We start from the raw sequence: 25,755 nt of genomic DNA on the forward strand, positions 1-25,755 counted from the left end.
TCGTAATCAATTTTTGTATTCAGCGTGCCTCACGTTGTAAAGCGTCTCATCAGCTTCATACATCTCTATTAATTTTGTAGTTGTCGGCACACACCAATTGTATTTACCGGCAATGTTTATAAAAACACCACAGACGACAGAATGCAGCGATGTTAGCGCTCCATGTGGTAACGTGTCACATTGCAATGAACAGAAGACAAGCGACTTCTCTGATCAAATACAGCGAGGCCCTAGATTCGATCAAATATTGGACGACATTTGACAAAGTTCCCTATTACACCATCAAATATCTTTGACAAAGATATTGGACAAAGATATTTGACAAAGAAATTTGATAGTGTAATACTGGCCTAATGGATGTGCGCGGACGACGAAACGACTTGTCGCCATCACGGCGCCTCTGTGTGCGCTGCTCCGATTGTTAACACGGGGGTAACTAGAAAGAGCGACGCGTCCCCGCCACATGTCCGCGCTGCTTCTGTGTCCATCGGGCCCTAGACAGTCCGGTTACGGCAAAATCTCGCGACAGGCGTGCAATGTTTGTTTTACGGCCCCCGGTCCCGCCAGCTTTCTCCGTGACTTAACAGTCGCTGGTCCCGGGACCGTTGTCGCTGTCTTCCGCGAAGAAACGGCCGGCGAAAAGCGCGTCACCCTCTGCTGGTGTAACTCTCTCATCTCATTTCCATTTTCGTCACGGTAGCGTTTTTTGGCGTTAATGCGAATGGCGGGTAGTAGTTAGGAGCAGGGCCGTACCGAGAGAATGGCGAGACGGCTACCGGCCAAGGGCGCGGGCACAGAGGGGATGTGAAAACTGGCCGAAAAAGGAAAACCAGGAATGGAGGACCGTCTAATTAACCGCGAGAGGTCCACGAGTCTCTCTCGTATTCCCATATTCTGCCTACGAAAAAAAAAAAGTATTTCGCTCGGCCTGAACGCTCGGCTGTGAACGCACGCCGCTGCCGCAGTGAGCTGCTACGTACACAGCTCTCCCTGATTCAACAATGTAGTTCTTGCTGCTGCTTCGCTACAGTATTGTAGGATCTCAAATGAGCCGGTACTGCAAAAAATGCTTGTTCCCTTTGCTCAAAGCTTGGAAATTCAAAGTAATACGAAAATAAAACACAGTTTCTGGAAAGATATGTTGCTTAAACTCTTGGTTATAGCACGTTTTCTTCTATTTCTTACTAGCCTGATACTCACAGCTTCGCCTGTATACCTGTATGGCACACACATTGCACATACCTGCTCTTGCCCCGTAACTTAGTCCATATCCTCCTTCTCTCCTCCTCCTCCTCCACCCCCCTGTCTCTCTGTCCATCTCATAGTCCCCCTCTGTCCATTTCCTCCTACTCTCTATTTCTGTCCACTTTCTCCCCTCTCTTCCTTTTACACCTGTCCACTAATCATATCCTCTGCCATACACCACCCTTCCTCGCCCTTTCCTGTGTCCATCCCTTTCTACCCCTTTCTCGGTCCATTACCTGCTCCCCTTTTTCTCTGTCCAACTTTCTTTCCCATCTCACTGCCCATCTCCTCCTACACCTTTCTCTGTTCAACCATGCCCTTCCACACTTATGGCCCCTGGGATGCATTCGATACTATCTGCACAATGACTGTCATGCAGGGTAGCTTAGACGTCAGGAATTACCTATACTTCTCACCCCACCAACCCCCCGTACGGGAGATAGTGGCTCTTTCCTCCCCCCCTCTCCCCCCACAGCACTTCTTCGCAGACAATAATTAGTATACGTGCCAAATTTGGTTGAAACCGATCCAGTGGTGTAGGGCAGTGATTCTCAAACTCTTTTCGTCTTGCCCCCCCCCCCTTTCATGAGGAAAAATAGTATCTGGCCTCCAGCCTATTTTGCTAATAAAATAACAAAAAGCACTCCGTCCGTCTTCAGGCCACGAGTGGCCTACCGGTACCATCCGACCGCCGTGTCATCCTCAGGGAGGATGCGGATAGGAGGGGCGTGGGGTCAGCACACCGCTCTCCCTGTCGTTATGATGGTATTCTTGACCGAATCCGCTACTAATCGGTCGAGTAGCTCCTCAATTGGCATCACGAGGCTGAATGCAGCCCGAAAAATGGCAACAACGCATGGCGGCCTGGATGGTCACCCATCCAAGTACCGACCACGCCCGACAGTGCTTAACTTCGGTGATCTCACGGGAACCGGTGTATCTACTGCGGCAATGCCGTTGCCTTGTTAATAAAATAGTCATTTTTTATCTTTATTGCATTTTCATTCATTCGGAAATAATGAAATGAACTATATTTAAAAATTCAGCAGACAAATATTACAACAGCAATTTAAATTATTGAGTTCACTATAATGGATGAGCTTGATTTTGAGAACAAAGTTTCTCTAGACATGCTATAATAGCGGAAACAGTCACACGAAGATCTTGCTTACATTTAGCTTTAAATGGTAGTACGACTTCATAGCTGCCAAAACTGAAAAGCCAGTCTCGCACATGTATGTTGTTGCAAAAGGAGCCATGATCTTCATTGCATTTTGGCTCAGAGTTGGGAATTCCTTGCTAATATGTATCTCAAAGTCCAACCAAGACACTTCATTAATAAAATATCACAAGTAAGATCAATAAGCGGTGGTTGCTCTTTTATATTTAAACATGATTGTCCAGGAGCATTTTTGGTTGGGTTTTCAATCCATCTAAATTTCTCTCCATTCGGTTTTGCTACAGCTCTATTTTAAAAAACGCCTTCACTTTTTTATTCCAAGTGTTGGCAATATTTAAGTTTTCAAAAATGTCGGTGAGCTAAGCCATTTTCAGTAGAAAATCTCCGTTGCTGAAGCACTATGCCAATGTGTGACTTTTCCCCTTTAAGAAACATGTACCTCATACCTCAGTTCATTCTTTTTAGTACTATATGTTGTGTCGGTAGCTGGGCCGACACCGTGAAGTTGAGATGGCTGAAAAAGGCAAGCTAGACTAACGCAGACGGGCGTGAAGTACTGGAACAGGATACGTAATTAATGTTAGGAAGAAAAGTACGGAGCAGATTTAATACTTAACTTTACTCAATCTTTGTGGTACATCGATCTTGACGATACACAGGAGACTTTAAGTACAATCACTGTATGGCTAATGGCGCCTTGCTAGTTCGTAGCCATTAACTTAGCTGATGGCTATTCTGTCTCTCGGCTAATGAGAGAGAAAGGCTTCGTACATCTGGTCGGTAGCTAGGTTCTCGTACAACTGGGCGAGTGCTCTCTCGTATCACGAGACCTGCCTTGGTGGTGGCGCTAGGTCTGCGATTACACAGTGGCGACACGCGGGTCCGACATGTACTAAATGGACCGCGGCCGATTTAAGCTACCACCTAGCAAGTGTGGTGTCTGGCGGTGACACCACACTATACCTCTTGAAAGCCACTATGCATTACTAGACAAGAGCAGTTGAGTGTGATCCTCACTTTAAAAAGTCTTGAATTCATAGATTTTGCCTTAATAATATTAACTGTTTCTATAACCGTTAGCAGCACAGCACTTCATGAAGGGGTGGGCTGAGTTCTTTAGCGGCCAGAGCCTCTCTGTGTATCATGCAGTGAGTCCACATTGCATCAGGAGTTACCGCTTTAACTTTCGCCGGCAATACACCACAAATTTCAGACGCTGACCGAGCTCCATGTGAACATACTTCACTCACCTACTCCATGGTATCTCGCTTTGATTTGAAAAAAAATATTGAGCTGTAGTATTTGTTCTAGAAAGGCAATTCTTGGTTGGTTGGTTGTTGGGGGAAGCAGACCAGACAGCGAGGTCATCGGTCTCATCGGATTAGGGAAGGATAGGGAAGGAAGTCGGCTGTGCCCTTTCAGAGGAACCATCCCGGCATTTGCCTGGAGTGATTTAGGGAAATCACGGAAAACCTAAATCAGGATGGCCGGACGCGGGATTGAACCGTCGTCCTCCCGAATGCGAGTCCAGTGTCTAACCACTGCGCCACCTCGCTCGGTAAAGGCAATTCTTCTTGAATGTTAAATTCGTCAACGAAACGAATAGAAGCAATCAAATGAGCATCTTTATGAATACCATTCGCTTCGTTCGCTTTAAGTGCAAAACTGTTGCAACGCAGTCGTCAGAAATGTGTAAAATTCGTCTACGCACTGTGTCAGTAGAGGGAAGAACACTTCTCAACTATTGAGCTGATGAGGCCGCAAATATTTTTAATATTGTATCAATCACTGCTGGTAAAACCAGAGTTTCTGCAACTGTGTGTGGTTTCTTGCATTTAGAAATCCTATGCAAAATGTGGTGAGAGACTAAAAATACGTTAAAAGTCACATTCTTCGTATTACCAAAGTTCTTCTGAGGAGACAGTAAAACATCTAGTTTCCTGACAAAATGTTCTTTTCGTTTTCCATTAACTCGGGGTGTTTAGTTTCAAGATGTCTCTTTAACTTATTGGCCTTCACGCTATGAGGAGCTAAAATGGTTAAACAAATTCAACACGGCGGACGTTCTTCACAATTGATTGTAATTTTTGTGGAGCCTAGCAATAAATTGTTTTCATCAGACCTCGTTTTCGCCTGTGGGATATATCCTTCCCCTCTGCCGATTGATGGACCACAGGTGTCATCATGTCTGTCGCTAACCAGGAACCGCTTCGTACTGCCGTCAGGTCTCCCTCGCCTAGCCTGAAAGACTGTAAAGGAGGCGTCGACATACAGGAGCCAAACCTTGCACCGCGCGCGGTAGTCAGTCGCAACGGGTGATACCGTCTGCGGCCGATATCTCCCAGCTCGGCCGACCGTTTCAAATAATGCTATAAGTATGACCACGGTTTCACTGTCGCCGATCGCAATTCAATCCAGATAAATGGCATCTTCTTTGGTCGAAAGAAAAGATAAACGTAATTGTTTGCTGATAGGTCTTTTTTTAAACATAGCGTGCCCCCCACCCCTCGCTCCTACCACCGCCACCCTCTACCCTCAACCTCCTCCGGGGTCGCGCCCCACAGATCGAGAATCACTAGTTTAGGGGATGTGGAAAATACACATATAAATACACTCATTGTTATATAAACTCCTGGAAATGGAAAAAAGAACACATTGACACCGGTGTGTCAGACCCACCATACTTGCTCCGGACACTGCGAGAGGGCTGTACAAGCAATGATCACACGCACGGCACAGCGGACACACCAGGAACCGCGGTGTTGGCCGTCGAATGGCGCTAGCTGCGCAGCATTTGTGCACCACCGCCGTCAGTGTCAGCCAGTTTGCCGTGGCATACGGAGCTCCATCGCAGTCTTTAACACTGGTAGCATGCCGCGACAGCGTGGACGTGAACCGTATGTGCAGTTGACGGACTTTGAGCGAGGGCGTATAGTGGGCATGCGGGAGGCCGGGTGGACGTACCGCCGAATTGCTCAACACGTGGGGCGTGAGGTCTCCACAGTACATCGATGTTGTCGCCAGTGGTCGGCGGAAGGTGCACGTGCCCGTCGACCTGGGACTGGACCGCAGCGACGCACGGATGCACGCCAAGACCGTAGGATCCTACGCAGTGCCGTAGGGGACCGCACCGCCACTTCCCAGCAAATTAGGGACACTGTTGCTCCTGGGGTATCGGCGAGGACCATTCGCAACCGTCTCCATGAAGCTGGGCTACGGTCCCGCACACCGTTAAGCCGTCTTCCGCTCACGCCCCAACATCGTGCAGCCCGCCTCCAGTGGTGTCGCGACAGGCGTGAATGGAGGGACGAATGGAGACGTGTCGTCTTCAGCGATGAGAGTCGCTTCTGCCTTGGTGCCAATGATGGTCGTATGCGTGTTTGGCGCCGTGCAGGTGAGCGCCACAATTAGGACTGCATACGACCGAGGCACACAGGGCCAACACCCGGCATCATGGTGTGGGGAGCGATCTCCTACACTGGCCATACACCACTGGTGATCGTCGAGGGGACACTGAATAGTGCACGGTACATCCAAACCGTCATCGAACCCATCGTTCTACCATTCCTAGACCGGCAAGGGAACTTGCTGTTCCAACAGGACAATGCACGTCCGCATGTATCCCGTGCCACCCAACGTGCTCTAGAAGGTGCAAGTCAACTACCCTGGCCAGCAAGATCTCCGGATCTGTCCCCCATTGAGCATGTTTGGGACTGGATGAAGCGTCGTCACACGCGGTCTGCACGTCCAGCACGAACGCTGGTCCAACTGAGGCGCCAGGTGGAAATGGCATGGCAAGCCGTTCCACAGGACTACATCCAGCATCTCTACGATCGTCTCCATGGGAGAATAGCAGCCTGCATTGCTGCGAAAGGTGGATATACACTGTACTAGTGCCGACATTGTGCATGCTCTGTTACCTGTGTCTATGTGCCTGTGGTTCTGTCAGTGTGATCATGTGATGTATCTGACCTCAGGAATGTGTCAATAAAGTTTCCCCTTCCTGGGACAATGAATTCACGGTGTTCTTATTTCAATTTCCAGGAGTGTATGTGTAAGGAGCGATCAAAACGTTTCCGTTCGAGGGCGTTGCTGCAGCGTACATGCAAGATAGCGCGACTCAAGTGCGGGTATATAAGCTCAGACATATATGAAATTTAGGTGATTGGAGCTCATCAACACATAAACTCATAATAAATGCCCGACGTGCCCTCCTCTTGCTTCTAAATACGCATGTACTTGTCGAATCATGGACTGTTGCGCCCTTTCAAACACTCCATGACGTTTTCGGAATGGTTTTGCAGGCTTTCATGGCACGCTGATAAATTTCTGCATCTGGTTGTGCTGTATTGACCAATTGTTTAAGGTGCGTCCACAGATACTAATTCGAGGGACTGAGGTCAGGGAAAGGTGCAGGCCAAGAAACTGGTCCTCCTCTACCTATCCATCTATCATGGTAGATACCAACCAGTGCATGTTGAACGCTGAGTCTGAAGTGTGCTGGAGCTCCATCATACATAAACTAAATCGTCTTCTTATTTGAAGGGATCTTGGAGGGCGCTGCGAGTAAAATCCTTGTAGGCATCACCTGTAAGACGTGCTGAAAGAACGCATGGCCCCACCAAGCAGTCACCTACAATTCCAAGCCACACATTAATCTTAAACTGACCTTGATATTTATTCTGTACTGCAGCATGAGGATTAGGATTGGGTCATATGTGTCGTTTATGGAAATTTGGTATTCTGTTTCTTCCAAACGTTGCTTCCTCTGTAAACAAAACTGAATTGACAAGCAATAGATTAACGGTTGTCTAACAAACCAGCGGCAAAAATTCTCCCATGGCGGATGATCGGTAGGCATAAGGCTCTGCACACGCTGAAGATGATACGGACACATGAGTTGCTTGGGAAGTATCCTCCATGCTGATAATGGAGATGTACCACATGCCAGTACCAATTATCTTGCGCTGATATATGGCTCTTCTTCGACACCCCATAGAGTGTGCGCTTCCCAGCCAGGGTGAAGAGCAATACCTGGTCTTCCTCGGTCAATAGTCTGTGGTGCACGGATCCTGTATCGGCAATGCGACGATACACAGCACCAAAGGTGATGGATGACTCGGCTGTCTTCGGTCTGGAAACACGGTCTGATACAGCTGTGCAGCCTCATGTCTTTACAGTTGGCGCCACAGAACATAAAAATCATCACTGCCTGCTCACGAAATTAATGTCCTGCCTTGTTCGAACGGAGCACCTTCATCTAACGTACTTCCTGTAGTAGATGAACACAGTGGATACGACGAAGACAGATGAAAGACGTATGTAAACAAATCCCCCTGGAAACACAGCGCCGTATAGGATACAACGAGTCAATGGGTGAATAGCTAAGTGAAGTTGCTGGGTAGTACCTGGAAAGGCATTGTATTTGATAACCCTAAAACCGAGGATTTTCGGACTTTTTTAAATGAACTTTTGTTGTTTTTCTGTAAGGAACCTGTCCCCAAAGATCAAGAGTATTTTTGAAACACATTATATATGTATATATACTACTGGCCATTAAAATTGCTACACCAAGAAGAAGTGCAGATGATAACAGGGTATTCATTGGACAAATATATTATACTAGGACTGACATGTGATTACATTTTCACGCAATTTGGGTGCATAGAACCTGAGAAATCAGTACCCTGAACAACCACCTCTGGCCGTAATAACGACCTTGATACGCCTGGGCATTGAGTCAAACAGAGCTTGGATGGCGTGTACAGGTACAGCTGCTCATGCAGCTTCAACACGATACCACAGTTCATCAAGACTAGTGACTGGCGTATTGTGACGAGCCAGTTGCTCGGCCACCATTGACCAGACGGTTTCAATTGGTGAGAGATCTGAAGAATGTGCTGGCCACGGCAGCAGTCGAACATTTTCTGTATCCTGAAAGGTCCGTACATGACCTGCAACATGCGGTCCTGCATTATCCTGCTGAAATGTAGGGTTTCGCGGGGATCGAATGAAGGGTAGAGCCGCGGGTCGTAACACATCTGAAATGTAACGTCCACTGTTCAAAGTGCCGTCAATGCGAACAAGAGGTGACCGAGACGTGTAACCAGTGGCACCCCATACCATCACGCTTCCAATGTGCGTTCACCGCGATGTCGCCAAACACGGATGCGACCATCATGATGCCGTAAACAGAACCTGGATTCATCCAAAAAAATGACGTTTTGCATTCGTGCACCCAGGTTCGTCGTTGAGTACACCATCGCAGGCGCTCCTGTCTGTGATGCAGCGTCAAGGGTACCCGCGGCCATGGTCTCCGAGCTGATAGTCCATGCTGCTGCAAACGTCGTCGAACTCTTCGTGCAGATGGTTGTTGTCTTGCAAACGTCTCCATCTGTTGACTCAGGGATCGAGACGTGGCTGTACGATCCGTTACAGCCATGCGGATAAGATGCCTGTCATCTCGACTGCTAGTGACACGAGGCCGTTGGGATCCAGCACGGCGTTCCGTGTTACCCTCCTGAACCCACCGATTCCATATTCTGCTAACAGTCATTGGATCTCGAACAACACGAGCAGCAATGTCGCGACACGATAAACTGCAATCGCGATAGGCTACAATGCGACCTCTATCAAAGTCGGAAACGTGATGGTACGCATTCCTCCTCCTTACACGAGGCATCACAACAACGTTTCACCAGGCAACGCCGGTCAACTGCTGTTTGTGCATGAGAAATTGGTTGGAAACTTTCCTCATGGCGCCAAGCTTGTGTGAATGCTCTGAAAAGCTAATCATTTGCATATCACAGCATCTTCTTCCTGTTGGTTAAATTTCGCGTCTGTAACACGTCATCTTCGTGGTGTAGCAATTTTAATGGCCAGTAGTGTATATATTTTGGTTTGCCTAGTTGTCACTTTAGTTATGGCAAATCATGAAAATTCGTTGGTGCGGCTGCAGTGTCGGCGCTTTTCAGCAGTCAAGCTACGTGCAGACCACCAACAGGACATGTTGAAATAATGTCTTCAACCTTTTCCTCTCGCTTCCTCGTTCAGCCCTTACAGAATTGCACAAAGGAGCCCGTCCGACATCCTGGCATACAGTTTCTGTCTCCTATTCCCAACACATTATAAACATTGCAGCAGCATACAGTTAAGCAAGATTGTATCAGTATGTGTTCGTGCCAAATGGCTCGTGTTCCATTTGGTGTTCCAGCTTCTTGCATTATTTTGTGAGGAAATAAGACTTTATTACCTCTCTAGTTTCTAGTTCGTATTTCCATTGTCTTTCCACCTTCCTACAAGCCCTTAGGCCTGTGATTATTCTTTATCTGAGCTGGCTGTGAACGGAGGTTTTGACGATAGTGATTTAAATTGAACAGTGTCAGGTCGATACAAATATTTTGATATTTCAGAGTAAGTCTGCAATACTGAATAAACTCTGTTTATTTTTACTTCTAATTAAGATCTGATTACCTTTCGGCATTGTCTAGTGTTATCCAGAACATTTTTCTTGTTCTTCTTAAGGCGCCTTCAATTGACGGAGTTTGGCGGTACGTGTAGCCAGCAAGGAAGGCTTCTCGTGACGTGCAACTGTACCATCTCCGAATGTCCTTCAGACACGAGTTCCTTCGTCTTGCAACAGAACTTTCTCCTTGTAGTTTGCCTTTTGTGATGAGTTGTATTAACTGGTGTCTTTCGCCTCTTAAATTGTGTCGTAGATATTGAGTTTTTGTTTTATAGCGAGCGATAGTTCTTTTTGCTTTTTCAGTCGATGAAGAACTTTTTCATTTCAAATTTTCAGTATCCATGGTATGCATAAGACACGACAACAGAGATACATGTCAAAATCATCAATTCCTTTCTCTAGATATTGTTCAAGGCTCCAGCTTACGCATACATAGAGAAAAAAAAATTGAGAAAACTTAGCAACGAATCATTCGCATTCACAGCTGCAGACTAAGATCCGATCTTATGAAAAATTTTTCGTGCTAATAAAATGTCTGCTGGCCTGTTCCATTCTAGATTTGATCTCTTTCTTGCAGCCACACTGCTCATCCATTGCAGTGCCCAAGTTCTTCAAAGAGGATGCTTGTTCGAACTTAGAATAGGCGTCTGGCCAATCAGATTTGTGTTCCCCGTGATTTCCCTAAATCACTCCAGGCAAACGCCGGGATAGTTCCATCGAAAGGGTGCGGTCGATTTTCTTCCCCATCCTTAGCGTAGTCAGAGCTTGTACTCCGTCTCTGATGACCTCGATGTCGACGAGACGCTTAATCATCTCCGTACCTAATGTGGTTGATTATCGTTACGCTTATAATTATCCCGTTGCCACTTCCGCCAACTCTTCTCTGAAAATCGCTTAGGAATAAATGTTAAAAAAGAGAGGTGGTAGTATACAGTCATGACAAACGCCTTAACTGATTGTAGCCGCTTCCGATATTCCTTGGCCAGCTTTTACATCTGCGGTCTGACTCCAATACAGCACGCTGGTGATGTGTAAATCGTTTTGGTCTGTACCAGTTGACCTCAATCTCCACCATCTTTTTCATCTTTTTATATCTCACGCAGTCAAAGGCCATTTTAAAGTCGTTGGAACAAGCGTACACATTGACATTCATATCTCTGCACCTCTTCTCTAGCACATTTAATAAGAAGAGTGCTTCACGAGTTCCAACCTCATTTCGGGAGCCAAACTGGGTCACGTCCGTTTGGGATGCACATTTATCCAGAGCAACAAAAAATGGTTCAAATGGCTCTGAGCACTACGGGACTTAACATCTGAGGTCATCAGTCCCCTAGAACTTAGAACTACTTAAACCTAACTAACCTAAGGACATCACACATCCATGCCCGAGGCAGGATTCGAACCTGCGACCGTAGCGGTCGCGCGGTTCCAGACTGACGCGCCTAGAACCTCTCGGCCACACCGGCCGGCTGCAGAGCAACAGATATATGAAAAAAATACCATGTTTTACGAGACTGGTCAAAAGTTAACCTGAATGAGTGTTTAACTCTATAGCAGTAAAACTGAAATTTTACTTCTATAAGGTACAATTAGTTTCATTTTCACTTACCCAAGGACTGAGTAACTATAAATTTAAAATATTATAATGTCTTTTGTGATGTGGAGATTGTTTGGTGTCCAATATTTTTAAAAAACTGAAAATATGGTATAACGTTACCCCAGTTGACTGTACGTGCGTCATTCCTCCCCGTTTCACATTAAGCACTCCCCTTGCTGCACAGTGGAATAACAATAGTAGTATACCTTTCGTTCGTGGACAAGGAAAACTCATGATGGACTGCTGATTCTTCATTCAGTTCTACACGACAAAGGTATTGTAGTGCACTTGAAAAAAAGAAGAAGAAAAACAATCATGCCTTACTGTATGGGTATACATCTATAATTAACCCCAAATAAAGCACAATTTTCTGCGCTAGAAGAAAGGGGAAAGAAGTGTGGAATTTCAAGGTCGAAGAAATGTCCTCCCAATATTAGAAGGGATCCAAAGTGTATGCGTGCAACACGGCCCCACATACGGTCGCAGTACTATGAATTCTCCATTCCGTCAGAACATCTGCACAAACTGGTGAGGCGAGGAATGCTTGGTTCGGCCTTAGATTGCTAAAAGTCGATTCTGACGGCCAATTTTAAGGTGGTTTTGGGATATTTCTCACATTCATCGTCTCGTATACTGGCACTGGGCTACACTTTACATTTAAAAAATGTAGATAGTAAAATCGATTTCCTTCATCTTCGATTATGCTGGTACAATAAAAACTGCAAAGAATGAAAATGTCACAAGTCCACTAAAGTGATCAGATAAACTCCCAGAGTTTCGCACGTGGCATTAAAGTTCAATAGCCTTTATTTAAAAGCTTCGACTTCGAGGAGAATGAATAAGCATTTTCAGTCATATCGCCTTTTTTCCTGTTTCTGATATTGAATTTTCAGTTTCATCCAAACATTGAAGGAATGCGAAAGAAATATTTTTGTGAATATTTCATAGCTTTATTCCGTAATTCATTGTATACCCTCGATTCCATTCCATGAGGATCTCTCTCTCTCTCATGATTACAGTTTCAGGAACATCGGATGATTCATGTAAGAGAAAGATCTTCACAAATTGAGCAGTTCAATGACGCATTGGTCCATGTCTGGCCCTTATGCAAGCAGCTATTCGGCTTGGGCACAGATTGACAGAGTTTTTGGATCTCCTCCTGAGGGACATCGTGTCAAATTCTGTCTTATTAGCGCATTAGACAGAAAAGTGCCGGTCTGGTTGAAGGGCCTTGCTCCTAATGCTCCAAACGTTCTGAGTTGGGGACAGATCTAACGACCTCGGTGGCCAAGGTAGGGTTTGGCAGGCACGAAGACAAGCAGTAGAAATTATCGCCGTGTTCGGGCGGGCATTATCTGCCAGAAATGTATGTCCAGGATGGCTTGCCATAAAGGGCAACAAAACGGGGCGTAGAATATCGTCGACGTACCTCTGTGTCGTAAGAGTGCCGCGGATGATAACCAAAGAGGTCTTGGAGTGAAAAGAAGTGGCACCCCAGACCATCACCCCTGGCTGTCAGCCGTATGACGGGCGGTAGTCAGGTTGGTCACCGATGTCATGGATGGTTCCAAAGACGTCTTTGACCTGGAGTCTCACTGACTGTAGCAGTATTGTCTTTAGTGATGAGTCCCGCTTCGAACTCAGCCCAGATGACCTGCGCCTACATGTCTTTCAGTTGAACTTGACAAGGGCTGATAGGATATTCAATAATTAGACGAACTACGATTTATAAATTCCATCTTATCTCTATGGATAAATGTCAAATACGTATTTTAATCTCGATTGCGACGGTGCACTCACAGTGACTTGCTCGCTTCAATTATATTATGAATTTAACCTGTTTCTTAATATGCGTTAGGATATTACCAATTTTACTTCTATTATTTTCTCTTTCAGGTAAACATGGCCACTTGAGAATGGAGGAGGTGTTTCGCCAGTGCTCATTCCTTCTGTGGTATGTACATGTTGAAAATTGTAGAGCCGTAATACAAATACTTACTGAACGAGCACTGCCGTTAGTGCTACTGAAAGACTGTGTCGCCATAAATTAGGTTAGACGTATGTATTGCGTTATAAGAAATTGACATACCTGAAATACTTTGAAAAAGCTGCGGGACCATGTATATTTATCGGCTGATGGCAAATACTTCAGACGTGATTGCGGACTAGACTGTGTTTCTATTCACTGAGGCCGGCCGGAGTGGCCGAGCGGTTCTAGGCGCTTCAGTCTGGAACCGCGCGACCGCTACGGTCGCAGGTTCGAATCCTGCCTCGAGCATGGATTTGTGTGATGTTCTGGGGTTAGTTAGGTTTAAGTAGTTCTAAGTTCTAGGGGACTGAAGACCTCAGATGTTAAGTCCCATAGTGCTCAGAGCCATTTGAACCATTCTTTGTTCACCGAGGGATACTTCATAATTGGACTTTGAAGCTGTTCGCCAGATGGTCATCTCTGATAGTTATTTATTGTTAGAAGCAATCGTTCGTAAACGTAAATGGACACGGACCTCAGTGATTGCTTGAAATAATGTTGGAAATATGCAATGAATTCTATTTGTTGCAGTGGATCAGGATTTGAAACCTATTCCCCATTGGGCTCCCAGATTCCCGCATCTGGATCCTTGGGCTTGGTGAGTATACGTATGTATGTTCAAAATGGTTCAAATGGTTCTGAGCACTATGGGACTTAACATCTGTGGTCATCAGTCCCCTAGTACTTAGAACTACTTAAACCCAACTAACCTAAGGACATCACACACATCCATACCCGAGGCAGGATTCGAAGCAGCGACCGTAGCAGTCGCGCGGTTCCGGACTGAGCGCCTAGAACCGCTAGACCACCGCGGCCAGCACGTATGTATGTACGCACATACATACATACATACATACAAATTTCTTGTGGTGCCATCTTTCGCAGTAACCATGTATGAACTGGAACAATTTACAAGAGATACCTTCTTGTATGCTTCGTGTATAAATTAAAAAAATCATGTGCAGCATAGAAAAGGCGTTTTCTGGTAAACTACTGCGGCTGACTTACGTACGAATGTATGTTGACGTGTCTGCAGATACCGTAATCAGTTTCGTACATCATCAAAGACCGAGCGAGGTGGCGCAGTGGTTAGCACACTGGACTCGCATTCGGGAGGACGACGGTTCAATCCCGCGTCCGGCCATCCCGATTTAGGTTTTCCGTGATTTCCCTAAATCGCTCCAGGCAAATGCCGGGATGGTTCCTTTGAAAGGGCACTGCCGACTTCCTTCCCCGTCCTTTCCTAATCCAATGAGACCGATGACCTCGCTGTCTGGTCTTCCCCAAACAACCCCCAACATCATCAAAGAGCCCTACAGTAGGCAGTTCTGACCATCGTCACCAGAGTTTTCAAGTATTACTTCGATTGAAGTTTTAAATTAAATTCAGCTTCAGATCGCCCTTCAAGCACAGGAGTATTGGCGTAAGAAAAATTTGAACATACAATCATATCCTGCAGTTTCGCTGCAGGCCTCTATAGATACAAGTTTAAATAATAACAGGAATGATGAAAACGAAGTTCCTGTACAGTGATCTGCGGATCACGACGTACAAGAATACGAGTAATTAGTTCAGATAGTACCTGACCTGGAAACGTGATGATCTTGTAGAATATAAAATGCCTAGCCTACTGAAAAAGAAGCGAGTTGTACCTTTAATGGAATCTGTATGTCTTATTTTGAGTATGTCCTCTGCTCCAGTCAGCAGTCACATCTTAACTGCATTCGATGTTTTAATTGTGAGGTAAGCAGTTGAGGCATTTCGTAACATATTCGAGAAGTCTCCATTTATTACTTGCATACAGTAGTTACTGTATTTAAATAGCGGGTGCTCGTTTATACTTAGTGATGGCTTAACCCAAGTGTTGAAGTTTCACGTGAGAGGTGCGCAAAAAGCGGCACGGCGAAATTACTCTTGTACTTCGAGCATTAGTTGCGGTTACCTCACCGACATACAGATCAATTGCTGGTTCTGAAAAACAGTGTGGTAATGAGACGTTTAATTTTTGGCTCCGAGTATTACCGGGCAATAGCAGCATTTGGCGGCCTTAAGATATCTTTTCTGAAGGCCAGAGCGCTACTGTGGCCTATGGAAAAACCAGCGAGGAGCTTACTTTAGTGCTGACAGTAAAACAAGGCGACGTTACACTGATGACGTCAGGTGGCAGCACTAGCTGCAGCGGATGGTGTATAAAATGTGTCGGGGGCCGGGAAGAAGCAGTGCAGTCCTTATCGCACTGCGGAAACGGAGTGATTTATCTAACGTCCAAAAGGGCATGATCATTGGCCTTCTGGACGAGAGTGGAAGCATTTCCAAAATCGCTAAATTTGTTGCTGCGCACGACCTCCCGTAGAAGGTGCCTGATTAATATACTCATGTTGACTGCTGTTCGTCGGCGACGAAGGCTGTAATTTGCACGCCTATACCGCCATTGGACGTCCATTGAGTGGCAGCTGTTGGCCTGTACAGATGAATCACGTTTTATGCTCCATCGAAAGATGAGCGTTGGCATATACGGCGTGAAACGTCCAAAAGCGAACACCCTACAATAATCGTCGGAAGGAACCAGGCCGGAGGAGGGAACATTATGGTCTGGCGAATAATGTTCATTCTGCTGCAAGGCGCGATGGATCATTATACGAATGCATCTATGCTTGGGGACCATATCCACCCCAACATGCAGTTTGTTTTTTCCTTAGCACAATGGCATCTACCTCAAGGACAATGCAAGATGTCATACAGCTCATAATGTACACTACTGGCTATTAAAATTGCTACACCAAGAAGAAATGCAGATGATCAACGGGTATTCATTGGACAGATATATTATACTAGAACTGAGATGTGATTACACTTCCACACAGTTTGGGTGCGTAGATCCTGAGAAATCAGTACCCAGAACAACTACCTCTGACCGTAATAACGGACTTGATGTTCCTGGTCATTGAGTCAAACAGAGCTTGGATGGCGTGTACGGTTACAGCTACCCATGTGCTTCAACACGATACTACAGTTCATCAAGAGTAGTGACTGGCGTATTGTGACGAGCCAGTTGCTCGGCCACCATTGACCAGACGGTTTCAATTGGTGAGAGATCTGGAGAATGTGCTGCCCAGGGCAGCAGTCGAACATTTTCTGTACCCAGAAAGGCCCGTGCAGGACCTGCAACATGCGGTCGTGCATTATCCTGCTGAAATGTTGGGATTCACAGGGATCGAATTAAGGGTAGAGCCACGGGTCGTAAAACATCTGAAATGTAACTTCCACTGCTCAAAGTGCCGTCAATGCGAACAAGAGGTGACCGAGACGTGTAACCAGTGGCACCCCATACCATCACACTTCCAATGTGCGTTCACCGCGATGTCGCCAAATACGGATGCGACCACCATGATGCTGTAAGCAGAACCTGGATTCATCCGAAAAAATGACGTTTTGCCATTCGTGCACTCAGGTTCGTCGTTGAGTACACCATCGCAGGCGCTCCTGTCTGTGATGCAGCGTCAAGGGTATCCGCAGCCATGGTCTCCGAGCTGATAGTCCATGCTGCTGCAAACGTCGTCGAACTGTGCGTGCAGATGGTTGTTGTCTTGCAAACGTCCCCATCTGTTGTGTCAGGGATCGAAACGTGGCTGCACGATCCGTTACAGCCATGCGGATAAGATGCCTGTCACCTCGACTGCTAGTGATACGAGGCCTTTGGGATCCAGCACGGCGTTCGGTGTTACCCTCCTGAACCCACCGATTCCATATTCTGCTAACAGTTATTGGATCTCTACCAACGCGATAGGCTACAATCCGACCTTTATGAAAGTCGGAAACGTGATGGTACGCATTGCTCATCCTTACACGAGGCATCACAACAACGTTTCACCAGGCAACGCCGGTCAACTGCTGTTTGTGCATGAGAAATCGGTTGGAAACTTTCTTCATTTCAGCACGTACTAGGTGTCGCCACCGGCGCCAACCTTGTGTGGATGCTCTGAAAAGCTAATCATTTGCATATCACAGCATCTTCCTCCTGTGGGTTAAATTTAGCGTCTGTAGCACGTCATCTTCGTGGTGTAGCAGTTTTAATGGCCAGTAGTGTACTTGCGTTGTTCAGAGAGCACGAGAGCGAGTTTACCGTACTCCCCTGGCTACCAGACTCCACGGATTTAAATTCAGTCGAGAATCTGTGGGACCACCTCGATCGGGCTGTTAGCTCCATGGGTCCCCAGCTGAGAAACCTAACACAGCTGGTCACAGCACAAGAGTCGGCATGGTTCTACATCCTTATCGCTATCTTCCAGAACCTCACTGACTCTCTTCCTGAATGTTCACACTGCAGAAAATGCTTAATCAGGCTTTTGACAGGTGGTCACATTAATGTGACTGGACCGTGTAAGTGGAGAAGAGACGAATGGGCAATCATTATAGCCGCAAATGGGGAGATCCACTAACACAAACGACTCTGACAAAGGGCAGATTGTTACGGCCCGACTCCTGCGAATGAGCATCTCGGAAATGGCAAAGCTAATCGGCCGTTCGCGTTGCTGCTGTCATTAGAATCTATGGAAAGTGGCTGAAGGATGGTGAAACTACAAATAGACAGCAAGATGTCGGATATCCATACCTCATGACAGAAGGATCAGGTCAGTGGTTCTCCCTATATGTAAAGCAGGATAGGCGGCATCTGTGGCAGATGTGACGGTGCAGGAACAAGAGTTTCGGAACACATCGTTCAGCGTATATTGTTGGACGTGCGGTCACAGTTCGTAGAAATTGACGGAAAGTCATCGAGTAAAACGGAAGTGATTTCTGGCGTTCCCCAAGGTAGTGTTAAACGCTTTTTGCTGTTCCTTATCTATATATACGATTTTGGAGACAATCTGAGCAGCCGCCTTCGGTTGTTTGCAGATGACGCTGTCGCTTATCGACTAATAAAGTCATCAGAACACCAAAACAAACTGCAAAACGATTTCGAAAAAATATCTGAATGGTGTGAAAAGTGGCAGTTGACCTAAATAACGAAAAGTCTGAGGTCATCCACATGAGTGCTAAAAGGAACTCGTTAAACTTCTGTTAAAATCAGTCTAATCTAAAAGCCGTAAGTTCAACTAAATATCTAGGTATTACAATTACGAACAACTTAAATTGGAAAGAACACATAGAAAATGTTGTGGGGAAGGCTAACCAGAGGCTGCGTTTTATTGGCAGGACACTTAGAAAATGTAACAGACCTACTAACGAGACTGGCTACACTTCGCTTGTCCGTCCTCTTTTAGAATACTGCTGCGCGGTGTGGGATCCTTACCAGGTAGGACTGACGGAGTACATCGAAAAAGTTCAAAGAAAGGCAGCACGTTTTGTATTATCGCGAAATATGGGAGAGAGTGTCACAGAAATGATACAGGATTTGGGCTGGAAATCATTAAACGAAAGGCGTTTTTCGTTGCGACGGAATCTTCTCACGAAATTCTAATCACCAACTTTCTCCTCCGAATGCGAAAATATTTTGTTGACACCGACCTACATAGGGAAGAACAATCACCACGATAAAATAAGGGAAATCAGAGGTCGTACGGAAAGATATAGGTGTTCATTCTTTCCGCGCGCTATACGAGACTGGAATAATAGAGAATTGTGAAGGTGGTTCGATGAACCCTCTGCCAGGCATTTGAATGTGATTTGCAGAGTATCCATGTAGATGTACTCGTAAATGTAGATGTTCCGCAGCAGACGATCCTCATTTGACCCAACCTTATGATTAATTACGATGGCAGTAGGTATTGGATCATCAAGATTGGACAGTAGACCAATGGAAGCATGCCCAGATGACTAGCGTATCTTGGTACACTACGTCGATGGTTGTGTTCAGATAGGCATCTGCGTACTTGACGTCTTCCCTGGCGGCGGTGACATCTTCCATGAGGATAAGGGTCCGTGTCACAAGACCAGAATCGTGCTACAGTGGTTTGACGAGCATCACAGTGAATTCGTCTCGATGTCTTGGCCAGCAAATTCACCTGATCTGAATCCAATGGAACACATCGGGGATGCTATTTGACCCCAGCTCCGTGACGACAAACAGTCGGGTCGTAACTTGAGGGAATTTCTTGACCTGTCTATAGACATCTGGTGCCACTTACAGGGAGTGGACAAAACATATGGAAACGCCAAAAATACATGAAGTAACCATGCTGTGTAGGGAAACATTTGGCATTCAAAACAGCTTCCACTCCTCTCGGAATGGATAAAAATATAGATCCTGTATGGTTTTAAAGGGAATCGTATACCATTCTTCCCAAAAAATAGTGGGAAGTTGAGGTAATGATGATGGGCGTGGGTAGCGATCGCGCTGCAATCCGACCTTTATCAAAGACGGAAACCTGATCGTACGCATTTCTCTTTCTTACACGAGGTATCACAACAACGTTTCACCAGGCAACGCCGGTCAACTGCTGTTTGTGTATGAGAAATCGGATGGAAACTTTCCTCATGTCAGCACGTTGTAGGTGTCGCCACCGGCGCCAACCTTGTGTGGATGCTCTGAAAAGCTAATCATTTGCGTATCACAGCATCTTCCTCCTGTGGGTTAAATTTCGCGTCTGTAGCACGTCATCTTCGTGGTGTAGCAGTTTTAATGGCCAGTAGTGTACTTGCGTTGTTCAGAGAGCACCAGGGCGAGTTTACCGTACTCCCCTGGCTACCAGACTCCACGGATTTAAATTCAGTCGAGAATCTGTGGGACCACCTCGGTCGGGCAGTTAGATACAGTAATACTGAGACTTGGTGACTGTGATGGTGGAGCGAGACGCGATAATTCACCATCTTGCTCACAAAACGATGCGAGGTGTGTGAACAGCGGCCCTGTAGTCTTCGTAAACCGCATCAGCATTGAGGAACAAACATTGTATCATGGGGTGGACGTAATGAGTTAAAATACTGAAATTTCCTGGCAGATTAAAACTGTGTGCCGGACGGATACTGCAACTCGGGACCTTTGCCTTTCGCGGGCAAGTGCGCCACCATCTGAGCTATCCAAGCACGACTCACGTCCCGTCCTCACAGCTTTACTTCTGCCAGTATCTCGTCTCCTACCTTCCAAACTTTACAGAAGCTCTCCTGCGAACCTTGCACAACTAGCACCCCTGAAAGAAAGGATATAGCGGAGACATGGTTTAGCCACAGCCTGCGGGATGTTTCTAGAATGAGATTTTCACTCTGCAGCGGAGTGTGCGCTGATATGAAACTTCCTGACGGATTAAAACTGTAAGAAGTAAAGCTGTGAGGACGGGACGTGAGTCGTGCTTGGGTAGCTGAGATGGTAGAGCACCTCCCCACGAAAGGCAAAGGGCCCGAGTTCGACTCTCGGTCCGGCACACAGTTCTAATCTGTCAGGAAGTTTCATATCAGCGCACACTCCGCTGCAGAGTGAAAATGTCATTCTAGTTCAAATACTCACCTAATACTTGGCAGTTCGAAAATGGCTCTGAGCACTATGGGACTTAACTTCTGAGGTCATCAGTCCCCTCGAACTTAAAACTACTTAAACCTAACTAAGCTAAGGACATCACACACATCCATGCCCGAGGCAGGATTCGAACCTGCGACCGTAGTGCTCGCGCTGTTCCAGACTGTAGCGTCTAGAACTGCTCGGCCACAACGGCTGGCTTACTTGGCAGTAACGTGACCTTGCAGAATAACGATGGGGCCCATGGAAAACCACGATGTGGCAGCTCAAATCATCATCGAAAGCCCACCATGTTTCACTCTTTGGACATAAATTCGGGTAGAAGTTGGAAACAAAATTTAGCCGATCAGATGACTCCCATTCCTCCATAGTTCAGGTTTTATGGCTTCGGCAGTATGTTTTCCTGTTAAAGGCATCTACAACGCTGATGAGCAGTTTGCAGTTCCATTTAGCCCTCCAATTCCCATATTTATACACACATTTCACCTGTATCTGCAGCGAATTTGGCCCTGGAGTGTTGTTTTCACGCAGCTCAGCTTTTATGACGTCATATCTCCTGAACTGTGGTCGCAAAATGATATAATTTGGCTGGTACATTCAGTGGTGCATGTGAATACTGTCTGCAAAACGTGTCGCGAATACAGTTAGTAGCAAAGCACTAACAAATTAATACGTCATGCCTCATGCGACAGTTTTACTGCATGAACAGTAAAATATGGTAAGCTATAAACCTTTTTCCTTTCATTATATTTTCTGGGAGAAAATGTTTCGTAAAGGCTTTAAATTATGTGTAAAGTTTATTGCAGTTCACAAACTGCTCTCATTCTCAAACACTGAATGAACAAACTATGGGTATTCCCGCGTCGTGGGCTACACTGCTTTTTTACCACCACCTCTTTGATAAATAGGAGGTTCTTGCCCCCATGGCGACTCTTTCCAGACAGTAAGTTACACTATGTGATCAAGAGGTGGACACCTAGCTGAAAATTACTTACAACGTGGTGCCTTCCATCGGTAATTCCGTAATTCAATATGGTGTTGGCCCATCCTTAGCCTTGATGACAGCTTCCACTCTCGCAGGTATATGTTCAATCAGGTGCTAGAAGTTTTCTTGGGGAAAGGCCACACATTCTTCACTTAGCGCTGCACTGAGGAGAGTATCGATGTCGGTCGCTGAGGCCTGGCACGAAGTCGGCGCTCCAAAACATCCCAAAGGTGTTCTGTAGGATTCAGGTCAGGACTCTGTGCAGGCCAGTCCATTAGAGGGATGTTATCGTCGTGTAACCACTCCGCCACAGGCCGCGAATTATGAACAGGTGCTCGATTGTGTTGAAAGATGCAATCGCCATTCTCGAATCGCAAGTGGGAAGCAAAAAGGTGCTTAAAACATCATTGTAGGCCTGTGCTGTGATAGTGCCATGCAAAACAACAAGGGATGCAAGTCCACTCCATGAAAAACAGGACCACACCATAACATCACCGCCTTCGAATATTACTGTTGCCGCTACACACGCTGGCAGATGCCGTTCACCGGGCATTCACCGTACCCACATCCTGCAAACGGTTCGCCACATTGTGTACCGTGATTCGTCACTCTACACAACGTTTTTCCACTGTTCAATCGTCCAATGTTTACTCTCATTACACCAAGCCAGGCGTCGTTTGGCATTTACTGGCGTGATGTGTGGCTTATCAGCAGCCGCTCGACCTTGAAATCCAAGTTGTCTCACCCCCCGCCTAACTGCCACAGTACTTGCAGTGGATCTTGATGGAGTTCGGAATTCCTGTGTGATGGTCTGGATAGACGTCTGCCTATTACACATTACTACCCCCTTCAACTATCGGCGGTCTCTGTCAGTCAACAGACGAGGTCGGCCTGTACACTTTTGTGCTGTATGTGTCCCTTCACGTTTCCACTTCATTGTCACATCGGAAACAGTGGACCTAGCGATGTTTAGGAGTGTGGAAATCTCGCGTACAGACGTATGACACAAGTGACACTCAATCACCTGACCTCGTTCGAAGCCCGGGAGTTCCGCGGAGCGCCCCATTCTACTCTCTCATGATGTCTGATGATTACTGAGGTCGCTGATATGAAGTACCTGGCAGTAGGTGGCAGCACGATGCACCTAATATGAGAAACATATGTTTTTGGGGGTGTCCGGAAACTTTTGATCTGTTGTTGTTGTTGTGGTCTTCAGTCCTGAGACTGGTTTGATGCAGCTCTCCATGCTAATCTATCCTGTGCAAGCTCTTTCATCTCCCAGTACCTACTGCAACCTACATCCTTCTGAATCTGCTTAGTGTATTCATCTCTTGGTCACCCTCTACGATTTTTACCCTCCACGCTGCCCTCCAATGCTAACTTTGTGATCCCTTGTTGCCTCAAAACATGTCCTACCAACCGATCCCTTCTTCTAGTCAAGTTGTGCCACAAACTTCTCTTCTCCCCAATCCTATTCAATACCTCCTCATTAGTTACGTGATCTACCCACCTAATCTTCAACATTCTTCTGTAGCACCACATTTCGAAAGCTTCTATTCTCTTCTTGTCCAAACTAGTTATCGTCCATGTTTCACTTCCATACATGGCTACACTCCATACAAATACTTTCAGAAACGACTTCCTGACGCTTAAATCTATACTCGACGTTAACAAATTTCTCTTCTTCAGAAACGATTTCCTTGCCATTGCCAGTCTACATTTTATATCCTCTCTACTTCGACCATCATCAGTTATTTTACTCCCTAAATAGCAAAACTCCTTTACCACTTTAAGTGTCTCATTTCCTAATCTAATTCCCTCAGCATCACCCGATTTAATTTGACTACATTCCATTATCCTCGTTTTGCTTTTGTTCATGTTCATCTTATACCCTCCTTTCAAGACACTGTCCAGTCCGTTCAACTGCTCTCCCAAGTCCTTTGCTGTATCTGACAGAATTACAATGTCGCCGGCCGAAGTGGCCGTGCGGTTAAAGGCGCTGCAGTCTGGAACCGCAAGACCGCTACGGTCGCAGGTTCGAATCCTGCCTCGGGCATGGATGTTTGTGATGTCCTTAGGTTAGTTAGGTTTAACTAGTTCTAAGTTCTAGGGGACTAATGACCTCAGAAGTTGAGTCCCATAGTACTCAGAGCCATTTGAACCATTTGAATTACAATGTCATCGGCGAACCTCAAAGTTTTTATTTCTTCTCCCTGGATTTTAATACCTATTCCGAATTTTTCTTTTGTTTCCTTTACTGCTTGCTCAATATACAGATTGAATAACATCGGGGATAGGCTACAACCTTGTCTCACTCCCTTCCCAACCATTGCTTCCCTTTCATACCCCTCGACTCTTATAACTGCCATCTGGTTTCTCTACAAATTGTAAATAGCCTTTCGCTCCCTGTATTTTACCCCTGCCACCGTAAGAATTTGAAAGAGAGTATTCCAGTCAACACTGTCAGAAGCTTTCTCTAAGTCTACAAATGCTAGAAACGTAGGTTTGCCTTTCCTTAATCTATTTTCTAAGATAAGTCGTAGTGTCAGTATGGCCTCACGTGTCTACGGAATCCAAACTGATCTTCCCCGAGGTCGTCTTCTACTAGTTTTTCCATTCGTCTGTAAAGAATTCGCGTTAGTATTTTGCAGCTGTGACTTATTAAACTGATAGTTCGGTAATTTTCACATCTGTCAACACTTGCTTTCTTTGGGATTGGAATTATTATATTCTTCTTGAAGTCTGAGGATATTTCGCCTGTCTTATACATCTTGCTCACCAGATGGTAGAGTTTTGTCAGGACTGGCTTTCCCAAGGCCGTCAGTAGTTCTAATGGAATGTTGTCTACTCCCGGGGCCTTGTTTCGACTCAGGTCTTTCAGTGCTCTGTCAAACTCTTCACGCAGTATCGTATCTCCGATTTCATCTTCATCTACATCCTCTTCCATTTCCATAATATTGTCCTCAACTACATCGCCCTTATATAGACCCTCTATATACTCCTTCCACCTTTCTGCTTTCCCTTCTTTGCTTAGAACTGGGTTTCCATCTGAGCTCTTGATATTCATACAAGTGGCTCTCTTTTCTCCAAAGGTCTCTTTAATTTTCCTGTAGGCTGTATCTATCTTACCCGTAGTGAGATAAGCCACTACATCCTTACATTTGTCCTCTGCCTGCTTAGCCATTTTGCACTTCCTGTCGATCTCATTTTGAGACGTTTGTATTCCTTTTTGCCTGCTTCATTTGCTGCATTTTTTATTTTCTCCTTTCATAAATTAAATTCAATATTTCTTCTGTTACCCAAGGATTTCTACTAGCCCTCATCTTTTTACCTATTTGATCCTCTGCTGCCTTCACTATTGCATCCCTCAAAGCTACCCATTCTTCTTCTACTGTATTTCTTTCCCCCATTCCTGTCAACTGTTCCCTTATGCTCTTCCTGAAACTCTGTACAACCTCTGGTTCTTTCAGTTTATCCGGGTCCCATCTCCTTAAATTCCCACCTTTTTGCAGTTTCTTCAGTTTTAATCTACAGCTCATAACCACTACATTGTGATCAGAGTCTACATCTGCCCCTGGAAATGTCTTACAATATAAAACCTGGTTCCTAAATCTCTGTCTTACCACTATATAATCTATCTGATACCTTTTAGTATCTCCAGGGTTCTTCCATGTATACAACCTTCCTTCATGATTCTTGAACCAAGTGTTAGCTATGATTAAGTTATGCTCTGTGCAAAATTCCACCAGGCGACTTCCTATTTCATTTCTTAGCCCCAATCCATATTCACCTACTATGTTT

The 25,755-nt window shown here is 45.7% G+C and overlaps 1 protein-coding gene and 1 pseudogene across 1 annotated transcript in view; one reads left to right on the forward strand and one right to left on the reverse strand.

The window, feature by feature from the left end:
* LOC126428129 (all trans-polyprenyl-diphosphate synthase PDSS1) overlaps window positions 1-25,755 on the forward strand; it is an 804,750-nt gene that overhangs the window by 204,931 nt on the left and 574,064 nt on the right. The gene's annotated exons all lie outside the window — the stretch shown is intronic.
* On the reverse strand, window positions 2,090-2,207 carry LOC126428559 (5S ribosomal RNA; annotated as a pseudogene).

This window comes from Schistocerca serialis, chromosome 12 (genome assembly GCF_023864345.2).
Source record: "Schistocerca serialis cubense isolate TAMUIC-IGC-003099 chromosome 12, iqSchSeri2.2, whole genome shotgun sequence".
Taxonomy (NCBI): domain Eukaryota; kingdom Metazoa; phylum Arthropoda; class Insecta; order Orthoptera; family Acrididae; genus Schistocerca; species Schistocerca serialis.